The sequence below is a fragment of the Vicugna pacos genome, chromosome 10, assembly GCF_048564905.1.
Source record: "Vicugna pacos chromosome 10, VicPac4, whole genome shotgun sequence".
NCBI classification, from domain to species: domain Eukaryota; kingdom Metazoa; phylum Chordata; class Mammalia; order Artiodactyla; family Camelidae; genus Vicugna; species Vicugna pacos.
This window is the reverse complement of record NC_132996.1, coordinates 48,174,968-48,190,073: the sequence shown is the minus strand read 5'-3', so window position 1 is coordinate 48,190,073 and position 15,106 is coordinate 48,174,968.

Sequence of the window (15,106 nt, the reverse complement as noted above, 5' to 3'; positions counted from 1 at the left end):
GACAGTGTCCATCTGCAAGCTAATGTGTATGGGTTTAAAAACACCTTTGCTGAAGGATTGGATTCACTGGTTATTAAGTTGTCAATAAAATAAAAATACAAAGTGAGGTCTAGAAAGGAAAGTAGGTTGTGTACAGTGAGTCCTGGGTGGAGGAGGACACCTTGGGTGGTATCACATAGGAGACACAGAAGTGATTGGCAGAGACGAGAGAACCCAGTGCCATGGGGGAAAACAGAAATAGGGAGTTTGGGAAGGAGGAAATAGGAAGGTGGGCATGGTATGGTGTCATATGCAGTGGAGAGGGCCAGTAAAATATATATTGAAAAATATCGATTAGGTTTGCCAACCAGGAGTTTATTGATGACCTAGGTAAGAACAATATTAGTCAAGTGGTTTGGCAGTAGCCAGACATGCGGTAGAAAAAATGATTGGGAAGTACAGCCAAGAAGAATAATCTTTCAAGTATTTTTCATTGAGAAGAAGAAAGAGGCCAGATGTTAGTTAGATGAAGATTCTGGGAGAAAAGACACTTTTTACTTATTAATTTATTTTTAGTTTTTATTTTAGTCTTTTAGGGAGAAAGGGACAAAAGTATGTTTACCAGCTGTGAAAAAGAAGCCAGTTGACAGATTGAAGATACAGGAGAGGGTATTGGAGGTAAGGCCTCACAAAGGAGGGAGGAAATAAGAAAAAGCTCCAAGGTGGAGGAGTGTACCTTGAGTAGGAGCTGGGACACTGAACTTCTGGCCTTAAAGGAAAGTAGGTGGAGATGTATGTGAATGTATGCATGGAAGACAATTCTGACAGACATGCTGCTCAAAGGGCCTGATTCTATTGATGTAACGGGAAGTCAGATTATCTGCGTTAGAAGAAAGTATAGTCGTTCCTCGGTATCTGTAGGGGATTGGTCCCAGGACCCCCACAGATACCCAAATCCACACATGCTCAAGTTCCTTATATAAAATGTACAGTCAGCCCTTTGTACTGCGGGTCCCACATCCTCGGGTTCCACCAACTGAGGATAGGAGCCCGAGGATACAGAAGGCCCACTATGGGACAGTCATCATGCAAGCTGATCAAAGATGAGTAAAAGTGAAACTGAATGAAGATTCAGCCAAGGTGAGAGATCATATTTGGAAAGAGTAAGCTTTAGTATAGTTCTGAGGTTTTCTCAATGCTAAGCTTTCTAGTTGACTGGAGTGGACTCAGACCATCAATTGGTCCGAAGTTTGGTTTTTACTGGGACAGGTGTAGTTGAAGTACAGTTGTACAAATGAATCAAGGATGCTGTTGACTGCATGTAGCCCCTAGGAGCTAGAGGCTGTAGTTTCAAAGTTCTCCTGGGGACTGAACACAGGCTTTGACTTGTGTGAGGCAGAAAGTTAAAGCTGTCTCTCAGTGAAAGGGGAATTAGAAAAACTGAACACTAATACTAAAATATAAAGACAATTCCCCTGAGAAATCAAAGCTCCAAACATTTTCCATATGCATATGTGAAATCTCATTTGACATTCTTCCTAGGATTTTAATGTGAACACTAATCTTTCATGCCAATGGACTCCTAGGTTGTCCAGTAGTAGTAAAACTCTTCGTAGGAACATTCCCAATAGTCCAGAGCAATAAAGAACTTCAAAGAAGAGTTAATGGTTAAAATTTATAAATCATAGAAGAAAATAATTCACCATGAGAGAGAATAATGAGACATGATGAAGAGGAATATTAGAACTTTAAGAACTTGGGAAAACACAACAATTGGAAAGATACTATAGAATGACTATGCTTAACACTATTAAAGTGATAAAAGGAGTAAAAACCGAAAGGAAAGAATAGGACATTATGATACTAGGGTATGTGAATTTGAAAACAGTTGGAAGAACTCCTTTTTTAAATTGAAGTGTAGTTGATTTACGATGTTGTGTTAATGAAAAAAACTCTTAGAAATGAAATCACTGAAATTAAAAATTCAATGGAAGGTTAAACGATAGCCCCTGGGTCATAACGGAATAAGAATTACTGAACTGGAAGGAAGAGTTAAGAAAATTAACCAAAATGCAGCAAAGATTAAAAATGAAAAATAGGAAAAAAGTTCAAGACATACAGGATAAACTGAAAGGGTGAGAGTATATCTAAAATAATGAGAATTCCAGAGAAGAAGAGACAGTGGAGGAGAGGCAATATATAAAGAAATCTCCATAATTGAATGTGTGATGGTTGTAAGGAGTGTATAGTTGTGTTTCTTTTTTCAGTCTGACAATCTTTGTTCTTCTATTAGAATATATATAATTCTATAATTGACATAATTACTGATGTATTTGGGTATATATTGACCATTATGCTATGTGTTTTCTTTTTATCTCATTTGTTCCATTTGCCCTATGTCTTTTTTCTCTCCTTTGTTAGATTAATCAAATGTCTTTTTATTATCTTTTCCCCTTATCAGCATGAAAATTATGCATTCTATTAGCAGTTAAAGCTGTGCTGCCCAATACAGGGATCATTAGGTACATGTGGCTATTTAAATTCAAATATGAATGTAAATTATTTAAAATAAAATATTCAGTTCTTCATGTCAGGTACTCAGCAGCTACATGTGTGCAGTCACTACTGTATTGGACGGAACATACATAGAACATTTCCATCACTGCAGAAAGTTCTATTGGACAGCAGTCATCTAGATAATCTGAAGGTCTGTTTGTATCATCTCATCTGGGTTTTCTTTCTGTCTTATTTCTTGATATGCCTTGTCATCTTCCATTGAATGATGGATATTGTATGAAAAAATTACACAGGTTCCAGATGCTTTTATCTTCCCTCAGAAAGAGTTCCTTCTGTTCTCTGTCAGGAAGCCAAGGATGGGGGTCAGATCACTTTAATTTGATCAACAATAAGGTTGTCACGAATCATCGGTGTTGCAATTTTTATGAAGACAAATATACAATTGGTTTGCCCTCAGTCTTGTGGACATAGCCCTCTGAGGGTCTTACCTGAGAGGCCAGGGGTGTTTATTAGGGCCGCTTCTTTTTGCTGGGTCACATGCTTTTATCTCCTTGGCACTGTCAGAACATTGAAAACTGTGCTATGCCTTTCAGTAGCATTCTCCTTAGATTCCTACCCTTTTGCCTTGTGTATCTTAAAAATTTGGCTATGTTATCAGACTTGCCTCTCCCCATCCTTGCTGTCTTGGTAACTCTGGACTCCATTCTTTGTCTTTTCTGTTCTATTCGATTACCTGAAACTCTTTCAGCTTGCCTTGCCTCTGAGGAACTACACTCTGCCCAGATTCTTAGCCTTTCAGCCAGCACTAAGAATTAGGAAATTCCCCAAGAAGAAACTTACCAGCTCACCTCTCTCTCTTCACTTTTCTTTAGTATCTTGTATCTTTAGTATCTTTAGTATCAACCACCTATCAATTGTCTTTGTATTAGATACATGTTGCTTCTTATTGTTAACAGTAATTCTGCAACATATATATTACTGTTCCAACTTTACTGATAAGAGAGTCAGGGCTCAGAATGGTTAAATAACTTCCCCTTGGTAAATCCAGATCTAACTGACTTTAAAGTCCTCAGCGTCATTTCCCACCTAGTCTTGAGGGTGTAGCAAAAGCTTGGGAAGACTCTGCTTTTCACATCCCCTCACACTTAGCTTTTGTCACTATGATCCAATCCAGCCTTTCTAGGTGATATTCTGAAGAAATAAAAATAGAAATAGTGACAACAGGCCATGCTTATTGTACTGGGAGGCTCCAAAATAATTTATTGAGCTAACCTACGAGTATAATAGTCTAGTAACCACCAGCATGTTCTCTGCTTGAGGCAGTTCAGCTGGCTGGATGTAGAAAGAAAATCAAAGATGAGGACTGTTTTCATTTAAATAAATTAGCAATGCCATGGCATCCATTATTTATAGTAGCTATTTTAAGCTTACAGTACCAAGCAGAGCCAAATAGAAGATGCTGGGCATTATCTTTTGTTTCACCTGCTGGCTTGGAACAAAGCTCCATGATCCCAGCACTGAAAAGCAGACAGGACCTGAGAACTCTTCTTCCCAGCTCCTTGCTTAAGTACAGATTCTGAACTCCCCATCGTTTATCTTCTTACTCCCTACTCCCCTTCTGCAGTGCTAAGCATATTGATCCCATTCTTTGCTATGGTTTATCCTAGTCTGAAATTGAATGGCGGAAATTAAATTATGGTTGTGGATACCCTGAAGTTCCTAAGTCAGATAGATGTTAGCAAAGTGATAGTTGAGGAACGATTCTATCTCATTGAGAACAAGAGGGTGTGTTTTAGACTGGAACTCTGTCTAAAAACATTTGGAAATTGGTGAGTCCAGTTATTCCAAGAAATAGTCTAATCTCTTCTTCTGAACACATCCGTAGTTCAGAGAATGACATAGAACATGGTCCTGTTGCGGCTGGGTTACGTTTCAATCCAGAGTAACCACCAGATGGGCACCAAGAAATACCTTCTTTTTTCAGTCTCTTGCCCTCTCTCCCTTTATTACCTCCATTCCCTCCCTTTCCCCAGCCCCCTGCTGGGTTCTGAGAAATTTTACTGCCCCAAGAAACCTATTTTAGGCTTCATCTTTGGATGGCCATGGTGAACCTTTATTTTCTTAAATGGACCAGCTATAAGGCAAACAAGTTTTTCTTTGAAATCACAATTCAATCTTAGAGCATGAACATAATTGCATTTTTGTGGGAGAAAGTCTTCTGTGTATCAGAGAGGAGAGTAGAAAGTGGTGGGGTAAAGGGGACAGAGGCCCCTCTGCTCTAGGATTACTAATAGAGTAGGATGACATGACTAACGGGGGAAGATTTTAAGATATTCAGCTTTTAGCAGCCTGATTTTTTTTTTCATTATAGCTGCTCTTTGACCAGCTGTGTGGCATCTTAGCATTCAGCCAAGCCTTGAGACCCTGACACAGATTTCTGGCATTCTCTCTCTGCTCAGTTCCCTTCTCTCTGGTATTCTGCCTCACAGATTTCAGCTGCTCAGCCTCCCTGACTCTGATCCCTGTCTCCCTGGCTCTGTAAATGAGCCCTCTCTGCATAGCTTATACCTCCCAGCTTTGGAGTCTGGACAGTTCATTTGGGCAGAAATTAGGGGTGAACATGAGGGGTGACAGTCTTGTACTACCTGTTGTCCAAAGTCTGCTCTTTCATAAATTTTGTCTGGTTTTCTATTTGCTTAGGGTGAAATGTCTAGTCCAGCATCAGTTACTCTATCAGGAGCAGAAGAGGAGGACTGTTCTTTCCCAGAAGTTTATAGCAATCCTCTCCTAAGCCAGACTTAGATTTGCATACTCCTTCCCTACCAGTCACTAGCAAGAGGTACATGATTGTCATCTTTGATGCAATCTGCTGAGAGTCTACTCATGGAATTGAGGCTGGCAAACTTTCTTAAGGTCACATTTCAAAAAGCGTGCATATCAAAGGAATAAGAGGGAACTTTCTGGGTGAATTAAATGCTTTATATCTTGGAGTCAGATGCTCTACCATTGCACAACGAGGTCCTAAATGCTTTATATCTTGATAGTAATGCTTGTTACACAACTTTATGCCTTCAAAACACATCAGATTGTAAACTTAACATTGGTGAACATTATTGTAGTTAAATTAACCTCTATAAAACAAATTTAAAAATTATTATTGCTTGCTTTTGTTGCAATATACAGAAAACTGTATTTTAAAAAGTACAGATATCAACAGAAAAAGAAGCCTGAACCCCAGTCTGTCAGCCTCACAGGGAGCATTGTACAAGGTAGTATTTTAACTCTAGAATTGCTAGCAGCCAAAGATAGAATCTTCCCAGGTCAGAATCCTTCAGAGCTTTTTTTCTTGCATTCTTCCCCTTATTTTTTTCTGGTCACTGTCATCTCTCAGATGGCCAAGTTCTTTCTCACACCTGACTTAAAGGGAAAATGCTTTCCTCTCTCTTTAATGAAATGATTTCTTTTTCCTTACAAGAGCCCATCTTCCTTAGCCTCCCTTAATAGCCTGCAGACTAAAACAACACAGTGCAGTGTCCTTGTTTATCTTCGTAGAGAAATCATCTTTTCTTTAGTATCAGAAGTGTCTTGCCCTTATTTTATTTGGGACCATTTGGCGAAAGAAGTCATTATAACTTTGGAGTTGCTGCCCTGTAGCAGATACTAGTGGTTGTCTACAGAGCATCTGTCCCTTTCTCCTACTTAGAACTCTGTTCTGAAAAATCTGTTCCAGTATCCAGCACACTCTCATGCAACTCATGTGACTCAGGGGAAGGTGATTTCATCCTCTTTCCATGCAGGATGAGCTCAGTAAATCTATGATGCATGAATTGCATTTATTAAACTTTGTTTTAATTTCTCCTTTGATCTCCTGTTTATAGACTTAGGGTTGTTTCATTTACCAGGTGGTGTTGGTGTAATGACTAAGGCCTAGAGGCAGGGTCTCTGAAAATGTAAGAGACCTGAAACAAAAACTGAAAAAACAAAATAAGGCTTTGGATGGGTCAGCCTTGGTTAGATTGTGCTGCAAGAGCAACTACTTCACAGGTCCTTCGTGGCTTAATACAAAAAGCTTTATTTCTAGCTTATGTTACATGTTTATTGCAGGTTAATGACGAGGGAAGGGGCATTCTGGGCTCTGCAAAGTCACTCAGGAACCCGAGATAATAGAACCTCTGCACCATCTAGAAAACCCAGCCCTCCTGACTGCCAAGGCAAAAGGAGGGAGAGTCTGAAGAACTGAGATTTTTCTCTGCCCATCACTCCCCTCTCGTTGGGCAGGACTAATCACATGGCTTTACTCAACTGTAGGGACTGAGAAGCATAGCTTTCTGTTTGTTCAGAGGAGAGCAGGGGCAGAGCCAGATACTAGTGAGTATTTTACTGTCATGTCTACCAAAAATCCAAATTCATTAATTTAAATTAATAAAAAATCCAAAATTAAAAAGAATAAAATCCAAATTAATAATTAAACATTGACTTAATTATTAAGCTGGGTATTCATAAATATTTTATTGCATTTGAAAAGTTTATTTCTTAATTTTGAAGTCCTCAATAAGCATGATTGCTATACAGTCATAACAATGCATGGTTTATACGTGCTGTTTGTACCTAATAATGTCACATACAAAATTGTAAGACTGCTTTCATAACTTTACTGGTACATTTGAAGATGTTTGATGTGACATGTGATATGGCCTCCAAAATTAAGAGATCCCAAGAAAGTCTTTTAATGGCCCTTAGTACACAGTAATCCCATGAGGGCATGGTGTTTCTTGCTTCTCATTTTAACCTTGGGGTCCAGCACAATCCCTGACATAGTGGAGAAACTTGTAAATACTAGTTAAGTTACTGAACTAATAGATAAAATAATTGTCTGTACTTTGAGGAAGGTATAATCTTATTGAAGAAATTGATGAGTAAAAATGTTCAATACCTTTCTGTAAATGTTGTCAGAGTCCCAGTTGAAAAGAGTTGAAACACACAATAACTGAATAATTTGAGGAGACCTTAAGATGTGGGTGGCTTTAAGGGAAAAGGGAAGCGGCAGCAGCCGGAGAGAGGGTCACCTACAGCAATGGTGACTTAGGTCAAGGGACTCAGCTAGCCTGCAGCATCCTTTTTCGGGGGGGATAGAGAACGTGAGGTGGGAAGGTCCACACCATGCAGAGGCAGTTTAGCAAGGTCAGGGGGTGTGGAAAGGCCTCATGTGTTGAAGCAATGGTGAGAAGCACAGCATGACAGGAGCAGGAGGGGTCTGGAGTGGAGGCTGATGGAGCCAGAGAAGAGATGGGAGCTGTACTGTGCAGGGCACAGGGAAATGGGATAGGAAATCAAACCCTCCAAGCCACCCTCAACATCCTGGACCTAGGGCCGCAGCTCCTCACACGCTCCCGCTGAGCTGCCAGAGTTGCCTCGGCACGGGTGTGCTTTGACTGCTTCAAGGCTCTGACTCATCTATTCTGCTTGGTCGGGATGGGCTTCCTGGCAATTGCTGCTGATTGGCGGTGGCACCCACTCCAGCCAGGTGAGATAATTGTCAGTTTCGTCCCCAGGTGCAGGAGCAGTGGCAGGGAGTTTGAGTTTGCTCCCTAGGATCCATCCAAAGGCCAGAAGCCAAATGCAGGCATCCTGGACGTGGGTGGTCATGGGAGGGTAGCGGATGCCCCTTCAGTGCCCACAGCCTTCAGCTCCTAACCTCTAGTCGTGTCTTCCTGGACTGTCCACACGCCCGGATATCTCTTTCAGAGCCTTCCTAGCTTTCCCACATTCCTGCTGGTCTGCTTCGTGGTTGATCTCTAGCTCATTTACTCTTTAGCTCCTAGTGTGGTTGGTCACCACCTGGGAAGTCTTCTCCAGTTCAGCTAAACTGCCATAGGCCATACTTGCACTACGCTTGACTTAGAAGGATAGAGGTCAGGAAAAACAGATGCCAGCAGGGCGGTCAAATGCGTCTCTTCAGTGGGAGTAGTCTTTGCAGCAGTCCTTATTCTCATCCAGGAGCCAGTCTTTTTTGCACCCCCACCCAGGTTTTGGTTCAGGTGTGAGGAGAGGTGATGTAACTGGTAAATATGCACCCTGGCTTAGGAGCCCTGTATCCCAAGTTTGACCTGGTATCTCACATTACAGTCTCAGGCACAGGGACATGTTCCTGCCAGGGACACGATTACAATGGTTTTCACTTCCAAGCCTTCCAAACAAGAATTTATAGTTCATATACGTAACTTTCAGTCTGGGTTCTACTTACCAATCTAGGGTTGTTTTTACCATAAGCACTGTTGCTTTGCGACAGAATTGCTCTTCTACCTTAATCAGATTTTCAAGGAAACAGCGCTAAAATGTTAACCCAAGGTCAGATTTGCAGGAGACGGGAAAGGGTGTTGTTAACCCTTTATCCAGAGGAAGTCTCACTGAGAAGATAGGATCTGAGCAAAGACTTAAAAGAGGTGGGGGTGTTAGCCATGCGGCTATCTGGTGAAAAGTTCTCCAGGCAGAGAGAACAGTCAGTACAAATGCCCAAGGTGGAGGCATGCCTGGGATACGTGAGGAACACCAGGATGTCAGTACATCGGGAATAGGATGGATGAGGACAAGAGTGGCGGGAACTAGTCAGAGGTTAGTGATGGGGACATAGTTCAGGTAGCACCTCTTAGGACATTGTCAGGACTCTGCATATTTCTCTGAATAAAATAAAGAGGTATTAGAGTTTTGAAAAGAGGAGTGATGAAGGTTGACTTAAATGTGAGACGAATCATTCTGGCTGTTGTCTTAGTAAAAGATAGTAGGAAAGGTTGGGAGCACAGTGACTTTGTTAGGAATCTGATGCAGCAACTCAGTGTGGACAGCAGCGTGGGTTCACACACTAGCAGCTTAAATGAGGAGTGCGAGGCACATTCCTGATAAGAGACAGAGTGTGCAGTTCCATGTTTAGGCTTGTGTTCTGTATAAAATGTAATTTACTAAGCTTATTCAGATAGCCATGTACCTGAGTATAGAACATAAAGAATTACAGCAAGGTGTCCTGAGAAATTTGAAATATGGCCGGTAACTGTTCAGTGTTCAAGAGTGAAGCAAGTAAAAGAGAAATAGATCTGTATTGCCCAGACTGAAGGATGAAAATTCCTGAAGGCCGAGTTGCAGTATGAGTGGGCAAGGCTGGTGTTTTTAAGTGAATGGAAATTTGTTCTGCTTCTGTGATGTAAATTACCAGGTATTCACTCTCCCTCTCATTTTTGCTCAAGTGCTAAGGTATTAGCCAGCCCCTTCCTGGCCACCCTCTCTTTAAAACTGCAAACTACTTTCTCCTGTCTCCTAATATCTCCAGTCCTGCTTCCCTACTATATTTTTCTCCGTAAATCTGATCACTGTCTAATACATTATGTATTGTACTTATTTATTGTCTGTTTCCTCAGTAGAATGTAAGTTCCCCAATGGCAATTACTTCTGTCTGCTTTGTTTACTCCTATATCCCCAGTGCTTGACAAATGCTAGGCACACACTTATTTTTTGAATGAATAAATGGCATATTTATTAGGAACCAGTTGAATTTCAACTAACTGGTATTTTTTTCTCCTGATATATTATTGTTTTTGTGTTTGTTTTTGGTGAAAGTCTGGGTTTTTCTTCCCCATTCATGTCTTCTCAACTATGAAGAATTCCAAACATATAAAAATAGAGGAAATAGTATAATTAAGTCCTGTGTAGCCATCATCCATCTTCAGTGATTATCAGCTCATGATCATTCTTGTCTTATCTTATTTCCCCGTTCTTATCACCGCGCTGGCCCACAAATTATTTTGAAGCAAATCCAAGAAAATCGTATTTCAGTATGTATCTTTAAGAGACTAGGACTCTTTTTAAAAATTTTTCTTTATGTCGCATTTTGGTAATTCTCACAACATTTCAAACTTTTTCGTTATTATTATGTTTGTTATGGTGATCTGTGATCAGTGATCTTTCAATGTTACTACTGTGACTCACTGAAGGAAGAGACTAGGACTTTTTAAATACATAGTTACAATACCAGTGTCATGCTGCAAAAAAAAAAAAAGAAAAAAAGAGCTGTAACTCCATAATGTCAGCACAGAAAAAAAAAAAGACTATTCCCATAATGTCCATAAATATCCAGTCACTGTTTTAGCTTTCCCAGTTGACTCACATTTCGCTAACAGTTTGTTCAAATCAAAATACAAATAAGATCTCTGTATTGCAGTTTGGTGGCTGTGTCATTCATCTATTGCTACAGCACTGCTTTTAACAAAACCCGCATTACTTCTCAGGACAAACAAACAAATGAGAATTTATTGCTATTGTATCTGGGCTCATGTGCACACCTGGGTTTGGCTGGTTGTTGTCTACGTGGACTGCCTCATCTGGGGTGACTTGGATGATTTGGCCTTGGTCCACACGTCTGTCATCCAGGAGGCTGTCCCAAGCATGTACTCACAGTGATGGCAAAGGAGTGAGAGAGCAAGCAAAAATACGCAAGTGTCTTGAGGTTTACATTTACCTGTGGTGCACCCTCACTTCACATTCTTTTGGCCAAAGCATGTCATACTGCCAGTCACAGTGTCAGGTTAGAAAGCACTACAGACTTATGTTGCATAGGATGGGGTGAAGAATGGGACAATTTTTGTGAACTTCTACTGAGGATATATCATTTAAGACTCTTCTAATCTATTGGTGTCCCCTCCTCTGTCTCTTTTTATTTTCCTTGTTGCAATTTATTTGTTGAAGAAAATGCTGATTTTTTTTTTTTTTGCCTTGAGGAGTCTGATTTTTCTGATTTTATTCTTACAGTGTTGTGAAACATGTTTCTATACCTCTGTATTTCCTATAGATTATAGTTAAGAGGTAATCAGATTCAGTTCTGACAATTTTTTCTTTTTTGCCAAAAATATGTTGTACTATGTGTTGTGTACTTATAATAGGAAGCATATGCTATTTAGTTGTCTTTCTTTTTGTGATCTTTGCCTAATTCCATTATTTCATTAAGAGTACCAGAATGGCGAAATATATTTTAGGAAATTGCCCATAATGCTTATGACATAAAAAATAAAGTATGACCCACTCGTAGTAAGCCTAGTCAAACAGTATAGAAAGGTTCTAAATGATTCCCATAGGTATTAACTATTAATAGTTTTTCTGTGCGTCCTTCCAGAAAAGAAGTTATGCATATCCCAGCATATAAAAATATTTCTATTTTTTTATTCATACAAAAGGATTATATTTTACACATTATTCTGCATTTCCTATTGTAACTCAATAATATGGCTTGGCGATCTTTCCATTATCAGCTAGTATAGGTCTTCCTTCTCATGCCACAGGCTGTATGATATTCCACAGTATATATGTCATATTTTATTTAATAAGAACTATAATGCTAAAAAAGCACATGTTGTTTCCTTTTTTGGCTACAATAAACATGTTATTCTGTATATCTTGCAAGTGTGGCTTTAGATGAATACCTTGTAATGAATTGCTAGGTCAAAGAGTGCATATACTCTATATTTTGCAAGATATTATCAAATTGCCTTCAAAATGTTGCATAAACCTGTACTTCTACCAACAGTGTCAGCCCTCATCCTTGTCAGACTTTAAAAGTTATTGCCAATTTTGTGGGCAGAACTAACCTTTTCTTTTGGTTTGCATTTCTTTAATTATAAGTGATGAATTTTTCCCATGCCGTTTGACCATTTTGTTTTTTTCTGTAAATTATCTGTTTATATCCTTTGTTTATTTTTTTAGACTAGCTATCTTAATCTTGATTCATATAACTTCTCTATATGTTAAAGAAATTATTCCTTTCACATATGTATTACAAATATCCTCCCCAGTCTTAAATACAATTTCTTTTTTTTCTTAATTGAAGTGTAGTCAGTTATGATGTGTCAATTTCTGGTATACAGCATAATGTCCCACTCATGCAAACACATATGTATATTCATTTTCATGTTCTTTTTCATTAAAGGTTATTACAAGATACTGAATATAGTTACCTGTACTATACAGAAGAAATTTATTTTTTTAATCTATTTTTATATATAGCGGTTAACAACATACAATTTTTAATAAATAATTTTTCATGTAGTCACATGATTTCTGAATTGTATCTTGCTTAGGCCTTTCCCATTCTGAAATTTTGAATGCATTTATTGATTCTTTTAGAATATTCATGATTTCAGTTTTTAAGCCTTTAAATCTAAGATATTCCTGGAAGTTACTTAATTGCTACAAATTAGATAGGGATCTGACTTCATTTTCTTCTTAATGGGTTATCTAGTTGCCTCAAATCATTTATTGAATAATCTATTCTTTTTGACCACTTATTTGAAATACTCATTTATCAAATAGGCTTCTATCAGTTTTTGAATTCTCTCGTCAATTCTATTGACTCAAATTCTGCTTCTTCACTCCCAAACTAATTACTGTAGCTTTTTATCATGTCTAAGTATCAGGGTGAGCTTATCCTTTCCCATTTTCTTTTTCAGAATTTTCCTGGCTGGCTGTTGGTATGTTCTTTTTCCCAGTTGAATTTCAATTTAATCTTTAATCTGTAAAACTTTAATCTGTACAGAGAGGAGTCTAAAGAAACCTTTGCTTGTTCTCACTTGTATTTTTCCACTATATGAGTTTATTTCAACTGGGGACTAGACCATTGATAATATAACTGGTTTCTATGCTCAGAATGACAAGTGGTGGAAATTGGGGAAACTCGATTTCCATACACATGGCCCCAAAGAAGAAAAAGCAAAATGCTCCAGATGGATTTCTAGAGGCATGGATGTTTGTGTGTAGGTTGTCAAAAATCTTGTGATTCTTGTTTTTACAGTGATAAGGCCAACCAATAAATGTGAATAATAAGGGATCTAGTAAAAATATTTAAGAATAACCTCTGATTTATTGACTAGGTATTTTCCTGCCTTCTTCCCCAATTCCCAAAGTTCACTTGGTATAAGCAAGTATTATTTTAAATTTTGTGTGTTTTTTATTTGACATTTTCCCAACCTTTTTTGGACTCTTCTGCCATGTTGGCACTAAACTTAGAACAATCTCCTTGGGAATCTGATGCCCTTTCAGTTCACTTCTTAAATATTCTTAAATATTGACAACCATCAGTTACACTCCTAAAAACCTATCTTTCCCCATGGGTTTTATACTAGATTTGATTTCTTTTCTTATTTGCACTTCCCATTATAGAGGAAGTGACAGCTAGTATGTTGCCCTAAATGCTTATGCTCCACCTCTCCCCACCTTTTTAATATAAGTTGATATTTTAGCAGCTGGACTGAGCAGTCAGAGAGATTCCAGAATCGATGAGCTTTTTTTTTTTTTTTTTTTAGCTTTTATTAGAACTCTTAATCTTAGTAATGTTCTACGGTGTATAGCATTCTTCTCATTTAGCAGAAGAGTAAACTAACTAAAAGAAGCCAAGGGGAGAGGAAAAAGAGTTATATTTATTGTACTCTTATTATGTGCTGAGAGTTGCTGGGTGCTTGACTTTATGAGGGCAGTGACTGGGTTTGTTTTGTTCACTAGTTCATCCTCAGTATCTAGCATGGTGCCTGGGACATAACGCCCACTGAATATTATCTGTTGAAAGCTTGAATGACAAGCCATGCTGCAAGGCTGGATAGAAATGACTGATGAATAGAGAGCTGTTCTCCCTGCCTTGGTGAGTGTATTTATGGAGCACACCAGTTTGTGTACCTGTAACAGCTTTAGTAAATCTGGATTATTTTAATCTGTTTTATCAAAGCACCTATTCTCAATGAGTATGGGAAACCCTAGCAGATTTTAAAAATTCCCCAACAATTTAGTTTTCACCTTTGCAGTTTTTAGTCTCTCTATATTAGGGCTTGGGGATAGGCATGGGGGAGTGGGGCAGTACATAGAAAACTATGTTTATTCTAGGAAGAGTGTATCTGGGATGTGTTTCCCTTTGTCAAATGTTGTTACTCTAACTCCTTTAACACTGCAGAACATTATTCTTTTGAAGATCGTGTTTGGGTTAAATTATAGAACCACCCCCAAGAATAACAGTTTCATGGGAGGAAAATGTGTTTCACATCTTAAAATTTCAATTTATATTTTTGGGACAAACTCAGGCTGGTTTTCATTTGGCATTTAATGATGTTTGTGTTATCCACAACACTCTTTTCCATTAGCAGAATTAATCAAGGGTTGTTACACCTCCTCCACAAAGCCACTGGGTTTTTTTCAGTTTTTGCATCTCCATTGCTTTGTATGCCTGTGACACAGCTCCTGATTAATCACTCACTTTAAATATTTTGAACAACAGGACTGCTGCCTTTTGCAACCCTGGAAAGCCTGGGGAAGGCTACCATCACTTAGAGCACACATGAAGAGGTACATTACAGTAGCCTCAGGGTCTCCTGCAACCCTGGGGTAATTTTTCACAGAAGTATGTTTTAAAATTTGAGAGCAGTTGTATGCCTTTTCTACTAAACTGCCAAACGATTTAATGTCCTTTTAATGTGAGAAGCCATTTGCATTGTCCTGAAGTGTTACAGCCTTTAAACCAGTCACAAGATTGTACTAGGCTCCATTTACTCCCAGATTTCATGTGCTATAGTAACAGTGAAGGAAAAAT